Source organism: Ranitomeya variabilis, chromosome 6 (assembly GCF_051348905.1).
Source record: "Ranitomeya variabilis isolate aRanVar5 chromosome 6, aRanVar5.hap1, whole genome shotgun sequence".
NCBI lineage: Eukaryota > Metazoa > Chordata > Amphibia > Anura > Dendrobatidae > Ranitomeya > Ranitomeya variabilis.
The window spans coordinates 398,129,136-398,151,421 of NC_135237.1; the positions used below are offsets into that span (position 1 = coordinate 398,129,136).

The following is a 22,286-nucleotide window of genomic DNA, read 5'->3' on the forward strand; positions in this document are numbered from 1 at the left end:
AACTGAGCCATTCATACAAGATGGGAGGGGGGGAAGCTGAGCAATTCATACAAGATGGGAGGGGGGAAGCTGAGCAATTCATACAAGATGGGAGTGGGGGAGAAGCTGAGCTGAGCCATTCATACAAGATGGGCGGGAGGAGGAAGCTGAGCCATTCATACAAGATCGGAGGGGGGGAGCTGAGCCATTCATACAAGATGGGAAGGGGGAAGCTGAGCCATTCATACAATATGGAGGGAGCTGAGCCATACGTACAAGATGGGAGGGGGAAGCTGAGCCATTCATACAAGATGGGAGGGGGGAAGCTGAGCCATTCATACAAGATGGGAGTGGGGGGAAGCTGAGCTGAGCCATTCATACAAGATGGGAGTGGGGGGAAGCAGAGCTGAGCCATTCGTACAAGATGGGAGGGGGGAGCTGAGCCATTCATACAAGATGGGGGGAGCTGAGCCATACATACAAGATGGAAGGGGGGACAATTTGAGTGGGGATGGGGGATTTATTATGTGTGTGGAGAGTTGGAGTGGGGATGGTATTTAATGTGTGGGGATATTTGAGGACACAAAATGAAGAGCAAAGGGGGAGATGGGGAAACAGTACAGGGGAATGGGGGGCATGTATGAGGAAACAGTACTGGGGAATGGGGGCATGTATGGGCAATGGTGGGTATGTATAAGGAAACAGTACGGCGGAATGGGGGGAATGTATGAGGAAACAGTACGGGGGAATGGGGGTATGTATGAGGAAACAGTACTGGGGAATGGGGGGGATGTATGAGGAAACAGTACTGGGGAATGGGGGCATGTAGGAGGAGACAGTACTGGGGAATGGGGAGCATGTATGGGCAATGGGGGCATGTATGAGGAAACAGTATGGGGAATGGGGCATATATGAGAAAACAGTACTTTGGAATGGGGGGGCATATACGAAGAAACAGTATGGAGGATGGGTGAAGACAGTATGGGGAGAGAACGGGGGAATGTATGCCGACACAGTACGAGTAGCGATGTGAAAAATTGGTGTGGACAGAGTACGGTGAGTGAGGGTGATGGGATGTGGCCAGACACAGTATGGGTAGTCAGGTGAGCAGGCAGTATAGAAAGTGAAGGGGTAAATATATGAGGAGACAATATGGTGAACAGGAGGGATGTGAGGAGACAGTATGAGGAGGGAGGGGAATAGTGTGATGAGACAGTATGGGGGGAGAAAAGTGAGTGGGCACAGAATAGAAACTGAGTAGTGGGTTCATAGCATGGGGGACAGTATGCCAAGGAGGGGAAGTGTGATGAGAGAGTACAGTATAAATACTGGGCCCTATACGGGGAACACAGTATGAGAGGACAGTGTGAAGAAGGGGCCGGTATGGAAAGGAGAGGTCAGTGTGAAGAGCATGTACTATAAGAGGGACAATATGGGGGTCATAATTTGTGCAGACAATATAGTGAGGGGCAATTTTTTATTCAGGAGCATTATAATGACACTTGTATCTTTAAGGGCATCATGTGGAGATTTTCTGCAAAAGAGCGGAGAAGATGGAAGTCTGCAGAGACAGAAGAAGATGAAGAAAAGAAAGGAGAGGCAACGTCATCTATAAGGTACCTGGATGTAAATGTTTTTTGTGATACTGACTAATTTTCATGTTTTTATTTATGTTAGGAACATTAAAGGGGATGTCCAGGTTTGTAATAAGTCTGCAGTAATTCTTTGTGACTCACAGTGCTTGTGTTCTCACAGTGCGCACTGCAAGCTGTCAGTATTCTCTCGTGCTGGTGATTTACATACATGTGGTCACGTGCTGACTAGATATGTGTGGCCCCACTCAATGAAAATCAACTGAGTGTGGCCAGGCACATCTTGTTGGAATGTGGCCAGAAGTATACAAATCGCATGCTTGTGCTGACATGACTGTCCACCGGCAAGGGAGAATCCTAAAAGTGTGCAGTGCATTAGTTGTGAGAATTCAGAAGCCTGCAATGTCAGGATCCAGCTCTGCAGGTTCCAGTAGTCATCACATGGACACTTCACTCACATGCGACTTTCATACTTGTGGTCCTGTGACAACGAGCTTCTCTTCTGCTTCTCTCTGTTTTTCACAGAACATTGAGAGCATTAGGGAGAGGAGCTCGTGGGTACATGACTAAGTGTGCAAATCGCATGTGTGCTGGAGGGGCGTGCCAAAATGAATACTTGCCTGGGTGCCAGAAACCCTAGGTACACCTCTGCCGGTATGCTACGGCGAGTGGCGATTACCAGGTCCGGTAGAGGGATGTCTGTGTGTAGCGCCCCCACTGCCGCAGGGCCGAGGGGCACCCGGTACCGGGCCTCTGGGTCTCTGCTTCAGGGGTTGTCACGGCGGCTAGGCCCCGGTCCGTGACCCTGCCGTGGGGCGCACAGTGAATGATAGGTGTGGATGTTGGTGGTGCAGTGGTGGGGTGCAGGTCGCGGTAAATAACGAGGACACCAGGTTGCAGTCTCTTTACCTCTTTACTGGAGATCTCTGCGTCCTCAGTCCAGAATACGGTTCACCAGGCTGCGCAAGTCCGGCCGGTCCAATGGCACCTCCAGAGTTCACTTCACAGGTGGAAATCGGTGCCTTCCTTCTTAGCGCTATGTGTTGTAGTCCTTCCCTGCTATGCTTACGGAAAGTACCCCACAACCGTTGTGTCTGTTTCTCGTGTTCCCTCACAACTCGATTAACTGATCTTCTGCTAATCTTCCGTCCCTTCCTGATGTTACAGTTAGAACGGCACCCGTTTGTCGGGTAGGCCTGGAGTTCTTCCGGGACCCTAGAGACGCCCCTCTCCCGCAATTGCCTCCCAAGACTTCATAGGTGATTTAGGTGAGACAGCCCGCCTGAGACTGACTGTCCTGCCGCTGTTTAGAGTATTGCTTGAAGCTGTCTAATGAAATACTCCCTCGGCGTTCCGGCCGCCGGTAGTGCGCCTCAGTAGGATGTTGCTCCGGTCTTACAGCATGACCCCTACTGGTATTCTCCTATTGCTTGATCTCGTTTCTCACTCAGCACAATCTATCTCGCTTCTAGTCCTTTCTTGGGTCCCGCCGCTTCCCGGAGCTGGCGCGGACCCGTTACGTTCTTTTCAATGCCAAGCCTCTGTCAGGATCCCACCCCTGACAGAGACCCTACTGTCTCTTCCTCCACAACACCCTCTGCCACTAGGTGTTGCTTCGTCCAATCCAGTCAGCTTTCTGATCTAACTTCCTGCCTGACCCCCAGTTTACCCACTATGGTGGGGAGTGGCCTAATGAATAGAACCCTTAGCTCCCCCCGGAGGCCCAGCTGTGAAATCTATTGGTGTCTGTGATACCTGATCAGATGAACTCCTTCAGTGCCATCGGACGCACCATGGCTCCCCATAGTGGCGGAGCCACAGTACTGCAACGACCAGGACTCTGGGGCGCTGCATGTGCACAGTGCAGCACGGGCAGTCATGCAGGGACTGAGGGTGTGCACAGAGAATGGAGACCCGGAGACTGCCCGTCCCAGTCTACGCCGTAGCCTGGATCCCTCATTATTGTAGGAATATGTCAGGTAATAAATTGTTTTTCTGAAGCTTATAGTGTAGTTTTAGGTCAGAGAAATGTGCTGCTTCCAAAGCGCTGCCTATTACTGAACGTGTACACCTACCCTGAACAGGCTGGGAAACAAGCATTAAACGACTTCAATATTGATCAGCGCATGTGCCCCACTTTAAACTTTTGGCCAGGGCCCCACTTTGTCTAAAACTGGCCCTGAGTGCCGTACCATAAGGGAACTTAGTGTCTTTTCCTTTGACAGTTTTAAAGGGAGTCTGTCAGCAGATATCGACTGCTTAAACCAAGCACAGGCTCGCAGTGCAGCCTCTGCCTGACCAAGCAGCCCGATGATCCTTCCCACCTACTTATTTTTCATCTATTTCATCTTTCACTGACTCCTGTAAAGCCAGAGCTGTCAATCAAGTAAGATGGTTATGGTAATAAATGCAAAACAAGTAGATGAGAAGTGGAGTGAGCAGCTTGGTCATGCCAAAGATGAACTGAGTGCCATCGTTGGGTTTCAACCATCATGTTGTGCTGACAGTTTCTCTTTTAGAAAATGCATTCACCTGCGAAAATAAAATCGCACTGATGTTGTTCCTGAAAAGTGGGGAGAGTGTCATGCGATGTCACAGGAGTGTAATGCGACTATTTTTATCAAATAGCATCCGTATGACATACGTATGACATGCATATGCAATCTGTATGCAATGCAATTTTAACATCAGCATTTACATACTGTAATTCTCTGTCATTTAGTGCTAGATTTCTAACTTATAAAACAATCTGATAGATAGATAGATAGATAGATAGATAGATAGATAGATAGATAGATATTGAATATTTGTCTGTGTTTTCACATGGCTAAGATTCATGTACATGTGCTGCTGTGTTCTTTTTTATCTATATGATGCAGTTTGCAGCTTGCACGTGTTCACATTAGGAGTGCTGGTTGTTTTTTTTTTCTCTTTTTTTTCTCTAGATAGATAGATAAATAGATAGTTAAATAGATAGGTGATAGAAATAAATATGTCAATGAGATATATAATCAGTGCTTTATGTGTGTATTTTTCTGTACATAAATTTATCTAATAAATAAATAAATGAAAAAATGGTATGGGGTCTCCCTTCTTTTTAACAACCAGCTGAGGGAAGGAAGACAGCTAAGGGTTGTTTTTACTAGTCTGGAAAGTGGGTAATAATGGAGCTTCCCAGGCTGTTAATATCAGTTGCAGCTGCCTACTTAGCTTTTACTGGCTATTAAAAAGTCACCACAACAAATTTGTGTAAATGCAGGTACTATAAATCTTAAATCTCTGATCATTGTCATTAGTGCACCAGCCATAGGTCATTATCGTCTTTCACCCTTAGGAAATTGTTATATATCCCCATAGCAGTAGGCGCTGAATTTCTCCTTCTTGTACCTAAGTAGGATTAGACGGCTGGTGAATGTGCTCTTCTGCTCTAAGAACAGCTCATATAGTGGGTGTGTATTATTGTTCATTATGGCCCTACACTTCTTCTGAATCCTATCTTCCACTACCTCCTCAAAAGAGTCAAGATGGAGGCCAAAAGCCACGCTTGCCTTCTTGATAAGTTTATTGAGCTTTTTAGCATCAGCTACTTGCACCTTACTGCCCCAGCAAATGATAGCAAAAAGATGGCGCTTGCCACAATGGACAGGTAAAACATTTTGAGCATTTTACTGCACACATTGAACGACCTGAGCTTCCGTAGAAAGTACAGTCTGCTCATTCTCTTCTTGTAAACCTTCTCCTTATGATACCTCCAATCGAGTTTTCTGTCAAGGTGAACCCCCAAATATTTGTAGCTCTCAACCAATTCCACCTCCTGGCCAGCACTAGTGATCGGTAAGTAATCCTCCTTTTTCCTTCTATAACTCAACACCATCTCCTTGGTTTTCCTAACGTTTAGTTATAGACATTTAGTATGGCATCAATCCACAAAGTCAGAAACCACCCTTCTATATTCCTCCTCCCCCCCGGTCCCCCAAAATGCCTCCTACAATCACTGAGTCATGTGAGATTTTTTGGAGATCACAGAGATCTGATTTATACTCAAAGTCATCTGCATACAATGTGAAGAGGAAGGGCGACAACACTGTACCCTGAGGGGCTCCAACACTTCTCTGTACACTGCCAGATACCACCTCCCCCATCCTTACAAACTGCGGCCTGTCCATCAGGTAGTCGCTTATCTAGTTCACCATCTCCTCATCTACCACCATCAGTCAACTTATTTAGTAGTAGGGGTGGCTGCAAGGTATTGAAAGCACTTGAGAAGTCAAAGAACATGGCGCACACTACAGTTCCATCATTGTCCAAGAATGAATGTACTGTATGTAGCAGAGACACTACCGCATCATCCACCCCCCAATATCTGCTGGTACGAAAACTGTAGGGGGTCAGTGTAGGCCCTCACCCTCGGGCACAAGTAGGCAAGTACTATTCTCTCCAATGAGAGAATGCGATGTTAGGGCCACTGGACAATAGTCGTGTAGGGCAGTCGGAAAAGTGATCTTTGGAACCGACACCAGGCAGGTGGTCTTCCACAGCATTGGTACTCTCTGTAACTGTAGGCTCATGTTAAACAGTAGTTGGAAGACAGTACACAGTTGGTTTTTACACGCTCTGAGGACACGTGGACTGAGGCCATCAGGCCCAGCTGCTTTGCCAATGACTATTTTACTAAACTGTTTCCTCACATCGCTTGGGGAGACAGAGAAAGCAGGCAGTTTATCCCCCAATGTCAATGCTGCTGATCATTCCCCTTCTCCATCCCCCATTCCTGATGATGCTGCGCATGTGTTGGTGAATCTGTTGAAAAACTCGTTCATTTCATTAGCCATGGGCAGATCCACTTCCCCATGCTCCTGCCTTGCCTTAAACCCAGTTAACTGCTTCATGCCCGAACATACCTCCATGGAATTGTGTGACAATTTATTTTCTAGTTTAATTTGGAACGCCTCACTGGCATTCTTAATTTTCCCCTTTTAGTCCCTTTGCATCAATTTCAGTTTCTTTGTATCCTTCATTTTAAATGCCATTTTTTTCTTGTTTAGTAAGTATTTCAATTCTTTTGTAATCCAAGGCTTGTTATTTGCATTATCATCCAATCTTTTTAACTGGTACTACAGTATCAGTACAAAAATTTATATAATCAGTTATTCTCCTGACAATATCATTTACATCATCATGCTCTCCCCTGTCGCATATCACCGCCCAGTCTGTGAGGACAAAGCAGTCTTAGGGTATGTGCACATGTTGCGGATTCTCTGTGGATCTGCAGTGTTTTTTGAGGTGCAGAAATGCTGCAGATCCGCAATTGATTTACAGTACAATGTAAATCAATGAGAAAAAAAATGCAGTGCACACTTTACGGAAAATCCGCTGCGGAAACGCTGTGGTTTAAAAAAAGTAGCATGTCACTTTTGTGAATCTGCAGCGTTTTTGTACCCATTCCATTATAGAAAACCGCAGGGGTAAAAAGCGCAGCAAATCCGCAAGAAAACCGCAGCAAAAACGCACAAAAACTCTGCAGAACCGCACAAAAAACACAACAAATCCGCAGGTGCGTTTTCTGCCAGGAGAGGCAGAATCTGCACCAGAAATTCCTAAGCCTAATCCGCATCGTGTGAACATAGCCTTACAGGGCCTCCTCAGCTGATTGGTTTTACAGTATAGTCACTGGTTTTTGCTGACAACTGGTTGATAAGATGGAGACAATAGTATGAGGTTGTGGTCAGAATTTTGGAAGAGCCTTTAAGATCTTCCAAAGTTTTACCAATATGTTAAATGTGCAACAAGGGACAATAGTATATTGAATCTCCTCTATGCAAATGTTAAAGACGCCTATTCATCGTCTGCACTACCCCCTCTGGGGAAATCTGACCATCAGGTTTTTGTCAGGTAGAAAATATCATGCCAAGAAGAATTTCAGAACTATTTCCACATTTGATTTCACATAGATTTTAAACAACTTAATTGAACATAATTTTTTTTGGTGGACAAAAGATAATACATAACTATGATATTTGATTGCGTAACTATGCATATTCTTAACCCCTTACTGACCAAAACTTTACATGCATGGCACCCATCAATAGAAGATGAATGGAGGGGGCTCAGTAGCTGAGGCCATCCCATACCCAGCAGATGATGGCTGTGTCCTTCAGCCCCCATCTGCTAACTTGTTAAATGCTGCTGTCATTCTCTGACAGCGACATTTACAGCGTACGTCCCGGGGAGTGTGCTGTATTAATTAATTGCTCATCGTCACCCCTGGGATGTAATTGCAGGGTGCCAATGCTGCTTTGACAGTCAGGGGTCTAAAGACCACTGTGCCTTTCATGAAGGTATTCATGTGAACGTCAGTTTTTGGCTGTTGTTCAAAGGAGACCTTGATTTGTGCAAAATACAGCAATACTATGATATTGCTCTATAAAGTACAAACAATCAGACAACAGCAGATTCAAGTAAGATATACAGTAAAAAGTGGAAAAAAATGTATTAAAGCTATTTTTAAAATAAGAAAAAATCCTAGCAATTTTAACCACCCTCTTTTAAAATGAAGATTTAAATTTTTTTTTTAAAAAAATACATATATTTGGTATTGTTGGATCTAGAAAAATATAAAATATATCAAAATATAAAGTTTAATATAAATAAAAAAGTAAAAGTGTGTTTTATTTTATTTCATATAAAACATTTTATTCTTGCTGTGCCTTTATTTACCATATAACTATAGAATTAGTAATGTATAGGTGTCTTGTGGAATCGGATGCCTCTCCATGTCTAAGCCTTGGGCTTGATGCCACCGGACAATACAAAGGTGACATCAACCCCACTTGCCACTGCTACAGAACAAGTGGGAAGAGTTGTGTAAAGCACCAGAATTGGCGCATAAAATATACAGTATATTACTTTTCTGGGCGGCTGTGGGCTGCTATTTTTAGGCTGGGTAGCAATATCCAAGGCCCCTTACTAGCCTTAGAATACCAGCTGTCTTCTTTAGCAAGGAAGATTGTCAAAAATAGGGGGGAGAAACTCACTTCATTTTTTTCAAATTATTTGTTTAAATAATTAAAAAAATTGGAGTGGGGACCACTCTATTCTTGATAACCAGCCTTGCTGAGGTTGACAGCTGAGGGTTGCAGCCCCCAGCTGTGAGTTTTGCCTGGATGGTAATCAAAAATACAGGAGAACCCACGCCATTTTTTTGTATTATTTATTTACAGAGCAGAAGCTGGCTGATGAATACTCCCATCAGCTGCTCTTGCTCTCACTGTTATTAGCTGCAGCAGGAATTGGCTGATGGGAGCAGTAGTCCCATCAGATGAGACCAATGATCAGAGGTAAACTTTATTCCTCTGATCATAGCTGCAGGCTCACGCTGTCATCTGTGTGACCAGCGGTGATGATTTTACTGCTGATCAGAAGCAATGTTTTCCATGCTTTCCTATGACTAAAACCTGGTGTTCTGGGGGACTGGACCTGAACGGTAACACAGACTTCCTGATGAAGTTTGTGCCTGAAGAGTAGCTGTTGGGATAGATGCCGAACTTTACTGCTCGGGTTCATCCATCGCTAGTGAAGAAGAGAATTGTTCCTCCCCAGGAACCCCTAAAGACCCCTCCTTACTGAAGGTACAGAACTGAGGATGGAAGCCATATGCACCAAAAAATGACGACTTACCGGTGGAGACTCACTGCGAAGATTGTTTATGGCAAACTCAACTAATGGTAGAAAAGATGGCCAATCCCATTAGTTATCTGACACAAAATACCTGAGGTATGCCTCAGATTTTGGTTTAGACTTTCACTGTGATCATTAGTTTGAGGATGAAACGCCAAAGAAAAAGATAGATGCATCTCTAGATAAGTGTAAAACCCTTTCCAGAACTTAGATACAAACTGCGTCCCTCGATCTGAAACCATATAGGAGGGAACCCATGAATCTTCATGATCGCATTGACAAACATCTGAGTCAGGGTCTTAGAGTTAGGAAGACCAGGTAAAGAGATGAAGTACGCCATTTTGCTTAACCTATCCTCCACAACTAAGATAACAGTCTTACCAAAGGAGGAAGGAGGATCTGTAATAAAATCCCTGGAAAAATGTGTCTATGGCCGATCGGGTATGGTTAATGGTAGAAAATCCCCAGATGGTCGAGTATATGGAATGCTCACAGGCATTACAGGAAGACACAAATTAGACTACATCCTGATGCATCCTTGACCACCAAAAATTACTAGAAAGGATGTCCAAGGTTGCTTTACTACCTGGATGACCATTGAGAGCCAAACTATGATGTGCCCCTAAAACTTTGAGATGCAGAAGCTATGGTATAAATAATTTCCCTGAAGGACAAGCAGGGGCGTCCCCCTGAGCCTTCAATACTTTTTCCATCTCAGAACACTTGACAGAGACGACTATTCTTTCCTTTAAAATAGGAACAGAGTCATCCGAACAATCACCCCCAAAGAAATTTTGAGACTAAGCATCAGCTTTGACATTCTTAATCCCAGGATGCTAAGTGACAATAAAATTACACATGATAAAAAACAAAGACCATCTAGCTTGTCTAGGTATAAGATGTTTAGCGGATTTGAGGTTCAATAGATTATAATTATCAGTAATGACAGTGAAAGGGTGGACTGCCACCTCCAAAAAGTGATGCCACTCCACAAAAGCCAACTTGATGGTTAAAATTTCTCTATTGCCTACATCGTAGTTCCTTTCTACCCACAATAATTTTTTAGAGAAGGCACATGGATAGCACTTTCCAGGGGCTGACCCATGAGACAACACAGCCCTGACCCCACCTCAGATGTGTTAACCTCAACAATAAATAGTTGGGAAACATCTAGTTGAATGAGTATAGGAGCGGTAGAAAAACCGTTATTGAAAGAAGAAAATGCCTGAAAGGTGCAATCGGACCACATTGAGAAATCTGTACCTTTCATTGTCATGTCAGTGAGGGTTTGATAATAAACAAGAATTTTTAGGTAAACTTACGATAGCAGTTAGTAAACCTCAAAAAGTGTTGCAATGCTTTCATATTTTCTGGCAGATCCTATTCCATAACCGCACAGACTTATCAGGGTCCATCGTGAAACCTGCCGCAGACACTAAGAAATCCAGAATCTGAACCTCTTGTACGGCCAATACACATTTTTCTAATGTGGAGTACAAGTTATCATCTTGCAAAACCTGTAACACCTGTCGGACGTGTACCTACTGTGACTTGAGCTCAGGTGAGTATGTTAAAATATCATCAAGATACACCACTACAAATCTACCCACAATGTGAATAAATTTGTCGTAAACAAAATGTTTGAAAACGGCGGGGGCATCACTCAAACTAAAGGGCATGACAAGGTTTTCATAATATTATAAACATAAGGATTAATGACCTCGGGGAGATCAAAACATCCAACACCGCGGAGAAACCATCACGTGTTTCTCAACGCAGTGATCCAGAACACTGCCCCATCCCTAAAGGGAAATATGCAAATGCATGTAGAAAAGCCGCGGAGACACCATCACGTGTTTCTCAACGCAACCAATAGCCAGGTCTTTCACCGGGAAGGAACAACCATGGGAAGGGCAGCATCCAAGAAAGGAAAACCACCTATGCCAAAACATGGTATCCATCCACAGACAGCTGTTTTGGGGTATTTGCCACTCATCAGTGTGGAGTAGGAAACTGGCTATTAGGAGCAGTGCCTAGTGAAAAGACTATAAACATAAGGATGAATGACCTCGGGGAGATCAAAACATGCAACACCACGGAGACACTATCACGTGTTTCTCAACGCAGTGATCCAGAACACTGCCCCCATCCCTAAAGAGAAATATGCAAATGCATGTAGAAAAGCCGTGGAGACACCATCACATGTTTCTCAATGCAAGCAATAAATAGCCAGGTCTTTCACCGGGAAGGAACAACCATGGGAAGGGCAGCATCCAAGAAAGGAAAACCACCTATGCCAAAACATGGTATCCTTCCACAGACAGCTGTTTCGGGGTATTTGCCCCTCATCAGTGTGGAGTAGGAAACTGGCTATTAGGAGCAGTGCCTAGTGAAACAGCTGTCTGTGGATGGATACCATGTTTTGGCATAGGTGGTTTTCCTTTCTTGGATGCTGCCCTTCCCGTGGTTGTTCCTTCCCAGTGAAAGACCTGGCTATTTATTGCTTGCGTTGAGAAACAAGTGATGGTGTCTCCGAGGTGTTGGATGTTTTGATCTCCCCGAGGTCATTCATCCTTATATTTATAGTCTTTTCACTAGGCACTGCTCCTAATAGCCAGTTTCCTACTCCACACTGATGAGGGGCAAATTCCCCGAAACAGCTGTCTGTGGATGGATACCATGTTTTGGCATAGGTGGTTTTCCTTTCTTCGATGCTGCCCTTCCCGTGGTTGTTCCTTCCCGGTGAAAGACCTGGCTATTTATTGCTTGCATTGAGAAACACATGATGGTGTCTCCGCCGTTTGCCTACAAGGTTTTCATAATGTCTTTCACGAGTATTAAAGGCCATCTTCCACTAATCCACCTCCTTGAAACTAATCAGATTCTAGGCTTCCCTGAGGTCCATTTAGAGAACCATTTTGCCCCAACAATCTGATTAAATAAGTCGGGAATGAGAGGGAAAGGATAAGGGTCCCGAATAGTAATCTGATTTAACTCCCGAAAATCTAAACAGGGACGCACGCCTTCATGTTTATTTTTAACAAAAAAGATCCCCACCGCTACAGGCGAAGAGAATGGTCTAATATGTCCCTTAGCAAGACTTTAAGAGATGTAATTCTTCATGACCTGCCTTTCAGGGCCAGACAGAATGTATATTTTGGTTTTGGACAATTTAGCTCCTGCAGCGAGTTTACAGGGCAATCATAAACATGGTGAGGCAGTTCCTGGCAGCTCTTTTCTGAAAACACATGCACAAAATCAGACAGAAAAGAAGGTATGGTTTTAATGAAAACAGTAGACATGATGGTACATAGGCAATTGCTTTTGCAGAAATCACTCTATTTGTCTATTTCTCTGGACTGTCAATCAATAACCGGGTTATGCATAGTTACCCAAAAAAGGCCTAACACAATAGGAGTAGGGAGATCTTCCAAGCTATAACAAGAAAGGAGCTCCCTGTGAAGAGCCGCTATGTGCAGGTTCACATTATCCACTACTTGCGTAAAATTTTCCTGACCGAGAGGTGCAGAGTCAATTGCAAATTTGGGGATGGGCTTTGCCAGAGTACTACAGGGAAGACCAACGTCCCTTGCGAATCGATCATCCACTATACTGGCTCTTGCCTCACTATCCAAAAGGATAAATATTGTATCAGTTTTCATACCAATAGCCACTTCTGGTGGTAAGAAAAACTGAGATACATATGTGGAGGTGATATACCGTATACATCCAGGGTGTTATCCCCTGCACAGCCTGGTGTTAAAAGTTTTCCAATGGCATTTTGTGCTTTGGTAAAGAAGGACAGAACTCTTTTGACCAGAGAAAATAACAAAACAAAACAAAACAAACAAAACAAAACAAAACAACCCCGTTTTGCAGCAAGCTGTAAGCGACTCATACCGAGGGGAGGCCCTTCCTAACTGCATCGGTTCTTTAGAACACACAGAGAAAACCTCAGTTTTAGGGAGTACTATGGGGAGTTGCTTAGTCACAACAGGTCTATCCCTGAGGAATCTATATGTGTGGCCAGAGCTATGGCGGCCTCCAGCATTTCAGGAGTTTCGTAAGTGCTATTGCATCTTTTAGTCATCAGACAGGCCCTGACAAAAATGAATCCTAAGAGCAGGATCATTCCACTGGGTGTCAGTAGCCCATCAACGGAACTATGAGCCGAATTCCTCTGCCGGATGGTTTCACCGCTGGAGCTTACGTAGCTTAGACTCAGCAAGGGAGACACGGTCTGGATCATCATATATGAGTACTCAAAAAAAACATCAATTGACTAGACAGACAGTGAGTCTGAAGGAAGTGAAAAGGCCCAGTATTGAGCATCTCTTTGAAGGAGAGAAATACCAATCCCAACCTGCTGCTCCTCACTCCCAGATGAACAAGGACAAAGCCAAAAATAAAGTTTGCAGACTTCATAGAACGCAACAAATTCATCCTCTCCCACAGAAAATCTATCTGGGAGGGCCACCTTACGTTGCTGTTCAGTCTGACTGCCCATCGGACCAACAGTCTGCTGCTGTGAGACACTAGATTGCCAGTCTTACAGTTCAAGTGACAGACCCTTCAATTGTTTGGAAAGAACTGCAACGGGATCCATACCAAGATGCAAAAAGTGTGTCCTGTAAAAGAAAGTCATGCTGTGATGGTCTTCAGTTAGGAAGAGGGGCCTCAAACTGTCCCTGGAACTGGGACCCTAACTATCCCTGTCGTGGGTGTACTCTGGTACTCTTGAAGGTAGAGAAGCCCACCTTACTATGCCCTTGTTAAACCCTGATCTGTCCCTTCCCATACCCCATGAGGCATGGGACAGAAATGTAAGGTTAAAAAGACACAAAGACAAAACAAAGATAGCAGAAAACTTCTATCATACAAAAGCACTAACTAACAATAGGGAGGAGGATAGCGACAGGGAGGAATAAACTAAATGGGAACACAGACCAGATGTCACAAGTGTGTCACGCCTTCCTGGGAGATCTGGGGTTAGAAGATGACTACGTAATGTGAATCACAGATCTTCCATTTAGCCTATGTGCTTGTGTCTCATATTAAATGAATTTGGTTTCCTTTATTGCAGAAGATATTAACAACCCTTCTATGCTGGCCAGAAATTTGCAGCTCCATTTCAGCTGCTTCTGATGTGGTCATTACTAGTGTTGAGCGATACCTTCCGATACTTGAAAGTATCGGTATCGGATAGTATCGGCCGATATCCGAAAAATATCGGATATCGCCGATACCGATACCCGATACCAATACAAGTCAATGGGACACAAGTATCGGAAGGTATCCTGGATGGTTCCCAGGGTCTGAAGTAGAGGAAACTCTCCTTCAGGTCCTGGGATCCATATTCTTGTGTAAAATAAAAAATAAAAACAAAAAAATAGGGATATACTCACCCTCTGACGCGCCCTGGTAGTAACCGCTGTAACTGGCAGCCTCCGTTTCTAAGAATGAGCGCCTGAAGGACCTTCGATGACGTCGCGGCTTGTGATTGGTCGCGTGAGCGCTCATGTGACCACTCACGCGACCAATCACAAGCCGCGACGTCATCGAAGGTCTTTCACCCCTGCATTCTTAGGAACGGAGGCACCGCTAAGAGCAGTGGCCGCCGGACGGGTGAGTATATCAATATTTTTTATTTTTATTATTTATTTTATACATGAATATGGATCCCAGGGCCTGAAGGAGAGTCTCCTCTCCTCCAGACCCTGGGAACCATACGCACCGCACACTTCCGATTCCGAATTCCGATATCACAAAAGTATCGGAACTCGGTATCGGAATTCCGATACCGCAAGTATCGGCCGATACCCGATACTTGCGGTATCAGAATGCTCAACACTAGTCATTACCTCTCCCTATAAAACCTGGCAAGATAGTCTAGCTCCTTGGAGATGCTGTGCTGAATTGGAGTTTGCTGTTGCTACTGGAGATTGTTGCTTGCTGTTTTGGGGTGTAAGTTTTTCTCATTGTCCTATTCCAATTTGGTTGGTACATTCCTATTCTATCCTATGTACAGCTCTACCTTTGGTGAGTGCATGTTTGTTGCTTTCTGTTTTGTCTTTATGTCTTGTTTACCTTACATTTCTGTCCCAAATCTCATGGAGTGGGGGAGGAGACAGATCAGGGTTTAACAGGAGCATAATAAGGTTGGAAACTCGAGCCTCTCTACCTTCAAGAGTACCTCCAGGGCAAGGATAGTTATGGTCCCAGTTTCAGGGCCAGTGTGAGGCCCCCCCTTCCTTCCTTACCGAAGACCATCATAGCTTGACATTTTTATTGCCCCACAGTTTTCTTGGATCTTGACATGGATCCCATCACTAACCTTGCTAGACAGTTGCAGGGTCTGTCTTTTGTGCTGCCCGAACTAGAGTCTAAGGTCTCGTCACAACAGACAACTGAATTGGATCCTAAAGTGGCACTCACAGATTGGTTTTCTGGGGATTGGGATAAGTTTGTTGCATTCCAGAAAGCCTAAGAACTATTTCAAGCTTCATCTGTGGTCATCGGCGAGTGAGATACAGAGGATGGGGATTATTGTCTCCCCTCTTTAAGGAGACCCTAAATCCCAGGAGGCCTTCTCACTCCCATCCAGTTCAATGTCACTCCAGCTAATTTTATAGGGAGAGGTAATGACCAAATGAGCAGCAGCTGAAATGGAGCTGCATGTTTTTGACCAGCATAGAAAGGGTTGATAACCTCTTCAGCACCAGAGGAACCTAAATCCATTTAATAAGGAACAAAATCGCACCATCTCTAAAGAAGACCTGTGATTGATTACCTGATGTGACTGTCTAACTGCAGCTCTTCCAGGGGGATGTGACACCCAAATGGTGATGTCTCTCGTCATCCGGCCTTTATACAGGCTGAGTCACATGGTGTGCCAGCCAATCACAGCTATGCCAATACTTAGCATGGCTGTGATGACTCCAGAAATGCCCACAGTATAAAAACTTGTTGATTGACTGTGCTGCAATTTTTCTCAGAGGTGGAACCCAAACTTTTCTTAACTTTTCGGCTGAACCCACTGTACCAACATCCAGGGGCCCACCCATCTCTGGTGGAGAGAAAAAGATGGTTTCGCTTTGAAAATAGGACTGCATTTGAATGTCATCTAAATGTGGTCTCATGTTTTCCAGAAGTCCATACTCTTACAGTGCTAATTTTGATCCAATGCTTGGACCAAAACCAGACATATCACCTTTTACCTAGGACCTTTTGATCTGTGGAAAAATTTGACTTGTGCACAGCCCCATAGACTAACATGTATACAATTGGTATTCGTAAAAAAAAATGGATAGCATTTGTCAGATATAATCCATCATAAGCCCTTAGATTTAGAATTTGATTTTGGTAGCAAAAATAGCACGGAAGGGTTTAATATTGGTCTACTTGTTTGAAGTGTGTGAGGATTTAAAAAAAAAGACTGAGGCCTTTAACCCCTTAACGATCAGAGGTATTTCAGTTTTTTAGTTTCGTTTTTTGCTCCCCTTCTTCCCAGAGGCATAACTTTTTTATTTTAAGTCAATATAGCCATGTGAGGGCTTGTTTTTTGCGACAGAAAAGCAGGTGTGTCCAGCGAGTCATGAAGGTAAAAAATAACTTTTACTGAAAATAAATTAAAAATATATCCATATATATGGTATCCAGCACTCAGTACACACTGGCTATAGAACCTAATGACGATCTACGTGCTTCGACTTGGTGGTCTTGATCTGCATTAGAAGCAAGGTATTACAATTAAATAGTTTCCTCTGAGACTTTCATTGGTGGATATTTGCATGCAATCAATTCCGTCTGCCCATATACAATGCATATACATAGTTAAAAACAATGTAAAAATAACATTATATACATTTTATACATGATTAAGAGAGACTGAAGGCATATTTCCGACACTGTAAATAATTAATATTGCATAATTAGATCATGCCTCACATATAAGCCATAAGGAATTCAGGTATTTAACAAATAGATCTAATAGGATTCGCAATTTAATAGCTTTTTTTTATAATTGCCTCCTCTGTGAAGTTTATAAACCTTCTCTATACCATAACATTTTAAAAATGTGGTATTTCCCTTATGTTCCCTGGCAAAATGCTTGGATGCGGCTGAGGTACCCACAGCTGCGATATTAGTGGTGGCTAGTGTTGAGCGATACCTTCCTATATTCAAAAGTATCGGTATCGGATTGGATCGGCCGATATCCAAAAAATATCAGATATCGCCGATACCGATACCCGATACCAATGCAAGTAAATGGGACACAAATATTGGAACCTAAATAAGCCCTTTCTGTCCTTCTATATGCTGTTCCGGAGGGGGGAAGAGTGTGGGCAGTGCGTGGGCGGACACTGTGAGTGTCTGTGTGTGCGGGCGGGATCTGTGCGGGCCTGCCCCAGCTACAAATACCAGTCCGCAGCTGCCCCGGAAATGGCGCATCTGTGAGATGCGCCAATTCCGGCACTTAGCCCCTCTCTTCCCACTCCCGTGTAGCGGTGGGATATGGGGTAATAAGGGGTTAATGTAACCTTGCTATTGTAAGGTGACATTAAGCCGGGTTAATAACAGAGAGGCGTCAATAAGACGCCTATCCATTATTGATCCAATAGTAATAAAGGGTTAATAAAACACACACACATTAGGAAAAAAGTATTTTAATATTCTTCATTTGACCATACTTACCATACTTCAGCGCCTGCAAAAAATGTAAAATAATAAACCGCATACTACCTGTCCGCCATAGTCCAATTAATCTCCCCTATAGAACAGTAACATCGGGTGATGTTACTGCTCTATTGGACCCTCAGTTACACACTAACAGGAGACAATGGCTCGTGCAGTGCATCACTGAGAGGTTACCTTAGGACAAAGTCTCACTTTATGGCAATTGCTGCCTGGGAAAATTTCTCACACAGCAATGCCAAAAGTGAGACTAGGAATACATTGCGGAAGGATACCTTCCTCCCATCATTGTGTTCCTGGAGCCCCTGGAGAGCGGTCGCATCAGCTGATGCTGCCGTTCTCCACGGGAGATCGTCGTGGGACACTTGTGGATATCTGCGGACAGGGAATATATTGGTTTTTAGTTATTTTAATCTTTTTTACAGATGACACTGGCTTCGGGGAACAAAGTGACAAGTAATGGTGAGTATGAAATCTATGTTTAATGTACTGTATGTCTGTATGTATGTATTGCATGCAATGTATGAATGTATTGTATGTAGTATGTATGTAGTATGTATGTTTTGTGTTTTTTTTTTTTTTTTTACATTCAACACATTAGCCGGATGATGGGACTACTACTACAAGTCCCATCGGACGATGCCTGCACACACGCACAGAGCCCCGGCAGCCCGCACAGAGCCCCGGAACACCGCACAGAGCCCCGGCATGCTCACAGAGCCCGGGCACGCCGCACAGAGCCCGGGCACGCCGCACAGAGCCCCGCACAGAGCCCCGGCACACCACACAGAGCCCTGGCACACCGCACAGAGCCCCGACACATTGCACAGAGCCCCAGCACGCCACACAGAGCCCCGGCACGCCGCACAGAGCCCTGTACAGAACCCCGGTATGCCACACAGAGCCCCGGCACGCCGCACAGAGCCCTGTACAGAACCCCGGTATGCCGCACAGAGCCCCGGCATGCCACACAGAGCCCCGGCACGCCACACAGAGCCCCGGCACGCTGCACAGAGCCCCAGCAGCCTGCACAGAGCCCCGTCACGCCACACAGAGCCCTGTGCACAGCCCCGGCATGCCGCACAGAGCCCCGCCATGCCACACAGAGCCGCAGCACGCCACACAGAGCCCCGGCACGCTGCACAGAGCCCCGGCAGCCTGCACAGAGCCCCGACATGCCGCAAAGAGCTCTGCACAGAGCCCCAGCATGCCGCACAGAGCCCCGGCAAGCCACACAGACTCCTTGCACGCCGCTCAGAGCCCCGGCACGCCGCACCAAGTCCTGGCACGCCGCACAGAGCCCGGACACGCCGCACAGAGCCCAGGCAGGCTGCACAGAGCCCCGCACAGAGCCCCGGCATGCCGCACAGAGCCCCGGCATGCCGCACAGAGCCCCGGCACGCTGCACAGTGCCCCGCACAGAACCCCAGCACGCCGCACAGAGCCACGGCATGTCGCACAGAGTCCCGCACAGAGCCCTGGCACGCCGCACAGAGCCCCGGCACGCTGCACAGAGCCCCATAGACTTGCATTGGTATTGGGTATCGGTATCGGCGATATCCGATATTTTTGGGATATCGGCCGATCCAATCCGATACCAATACTTCTTGATATCGGAAGGTATCGCTCAACACTAGAGACTATGATTTCAATTTTCATTCTGCTTGAGCACTGAATAAAGTAGCAATAAAATTAGCTTTTTCTATCGCTATGTGCAAAGAGCTGTGTACACTGACCTTCTATCACCTTAATGTAAAATCCTAAAATGGAGCTCCTTGGTCCGCCCCCTGATATTTTCTACTGACTCCACCTGCTTCCCTCACATCCTCTATGCTGTGTGACTTCAGGAAAGGATCAGTCAGTGAAGCAGGCGGAGGCGGCACTGTGTGAGAAATAGAGCTGGGATGACACAGGCTTCAAATCTACAGCCTCATTTGCATATCAATTCAAATGCTTTACTGGTCTTTGAAAGAGCTACATGTGCATATAGACAGTTTGCTGTGTAAAATCCAGCAGATAGAATCCCTTTATGTGCTTAAATTGAATTTCAACTCAAATTGGCTTCTTCATTTAATATCTTATTAGATTAACAATTGCTTTTTTTAAAATTATATCTTTGAAAAATGACAGTTTGTAGTCTGTCATTTTTGAAACCAGCATCTGTTACTGTCTATGGGATCAATTCCTGCCAAAACAATAACTTTGCATCAGTAAGTCATATTTTGACCATCCAAATAGCTTTTTTTTAATATAAATAAAATCAATGACAACACTGTACAAAAAATGAATCATCTATTAGCATTAAGTATTCTATTACAATCCATTGAAAACTACAGCATAATACTAAAGGTTTCAATGTTATATTACAGTTTTCAGATATAATAATATCAAAACAGATAAATATACATAGTAAGATGTTTGTATAAAAATGTAAAATACGATTTATATATGCAGAAGAGCTGGGAAATAAATAAAATATCTTTTATTGTCTAATCTCTCAAAGACAATTAGCAAGCAATTGCAATGACAGATACTTATGATCTTTTGTCTAGTTACTAATTATCATAAAAGAATGTCTCAACACAATTAATACAACTGTATTAAGAGTATTCATGTAAATATTTATCCAATAAAATAATGTTTATATTATATTTAAAGCTCCCAGATTCAATTCTGTGATTACTGACCAGCTTATTCCAAAAACTGAAACTTCACAGCCTCCCCATAAATAATAACCATACTTAAAGTAAATGTATACATTTTACTTGCCTTTGTGAGAGGATGCATTATTAATCTCATGCCTTTACCTGGTTGTTTAGTGTATTTTCGCTTTGAGAACACAGCACGATCTACTCTGAACCGCGTTGTGCAGGAAGTGTTGAATTTGTAGACAGCTGGCCACAGGCAGAGCATAAGGAAGAAGTAAGACAGTGAAACATGACTGTACAAATACTGAAACATGAGTAATAAAGTCTTGCTTAAAGGTACACAGGATATTTAAATATGACAGATGGGTGTATTTACAGAAGCTATTTAAAAAGTTGGACTATCTATAACTCACTATTCCTCTACCCACGCTAATAGTGCCCCTTAAGTGCCACAGCACAGCAATAATGCCCAGTTGATGCCTACATACAGTAATAATGTCCTCATTTTGCTTCCATGTGGTAGTAGTGTCCATTTGCGCCTTCGAACAGTAATATTGATGCATTTGTGACTCCATATGATAATAGTCCCCAAACAGCAATCTTTACCATTTATGTCCCAACAGCATTTTTTCCTCATGTCCTATTTATGCCAAAAAAAACCAAACTTAAATGCAATTGGGAGATATTCTATGTCGTGATACATGTTAATTCGAAAGCTGTAAATACTTTGGAAATGTGTGGGTTGTGACATTGTTAATGGTATACTACGGTTTTCAGTCGCCCATTTTAAAATTGAAGCCATTGTCAGTAGGAGCACAAATAACATAGCAAAAAGTGCATCATCCTCATCTGTCAAAATGGCAAACATAATTTAAACTAAACATTAGTAATGAGTGAACAGTAAACTGCTTGATACTCAAATCGAGCATGTCGGACTTCTCGGGTGCTCTACTTGAGTACTGAACAAAATGTATGTTAATGAAGCCATGGAGCATATTTCCGGAAGACCTGCGTTAGATGTACTAGCTGTCCACATATTGCAGTTTGGGAGGGATAGCTTCAAAAAGGGGGACACCTTTTTGGTCTGCAGCATAATTAGGACAGGTACTGAAGCCCTGGATGAATAATTACCATACTTGTGCTGTATTTTGCTCAAACCAGAAATAATATGAAAGAAGTGTGCTACATTGTTGGGATCACCAAATAAAATAATGTAAAATGATTTTTTGAAAAAGACTAATCAAACAATGACATATAGTGATAAAAACATTTAGGCTGGCGTCACACTAGTGTTTGGATATTCTTGCCCATTATTACTTGCAGTTCTTCCTATTTTGCTCATATACCATTCTCCTCCTTCTAGTTTGGTGTAGTGCACTGGGACTGTAGTTGCGGTTACAGAAGCAGCACAAGCCTCTCCTTCATTTTTGGGCCCACTGTTGAGATGGCTTAACACTTATTTTGATTAAAAAAAAATGGTGTTTACAAAGTACCCTACCTGATTTATACGCACCATTGCTTTTACATACAGCAGGGTGTGTGTTCACTGTGTTTCTACCTTAGGTTTTGTCTATTTGATGGCCAATATAAACATGCTCCTATTTTGCATATATATCAACTAATACTCCAAATTCATTTTATTTTTCAGGCTTCTGCACGGCCTCCCATAACTTCTTATTTGCTGTGTAGCCATATT

The 22,286-nt window shown here is 43.9% G+C and overlaps 1 protein-coding gene across 1 annotated transcript in view; it reads right to left on the bottom strand.

The window, feature by feature from the left end:
- Window positions 1–20,869, bottom strand: part of MC2R (melanocortin 2 receptor) — a 53,481-nt gene extending 32,612 nt beyond the window's left edge. Inside the window, exon 1 of the mRNA XM_077267683.1 lies at window positions 20,750–20,869. The gene's annotated coding sequence lies outside the window, so the exon portion shown is untranslated. The remainder of the gene's footprint in view (window positions 1–20,749) is intronic.
- Window positions 20,870–22,286: the final 1,417 nt, after the last annotated feature.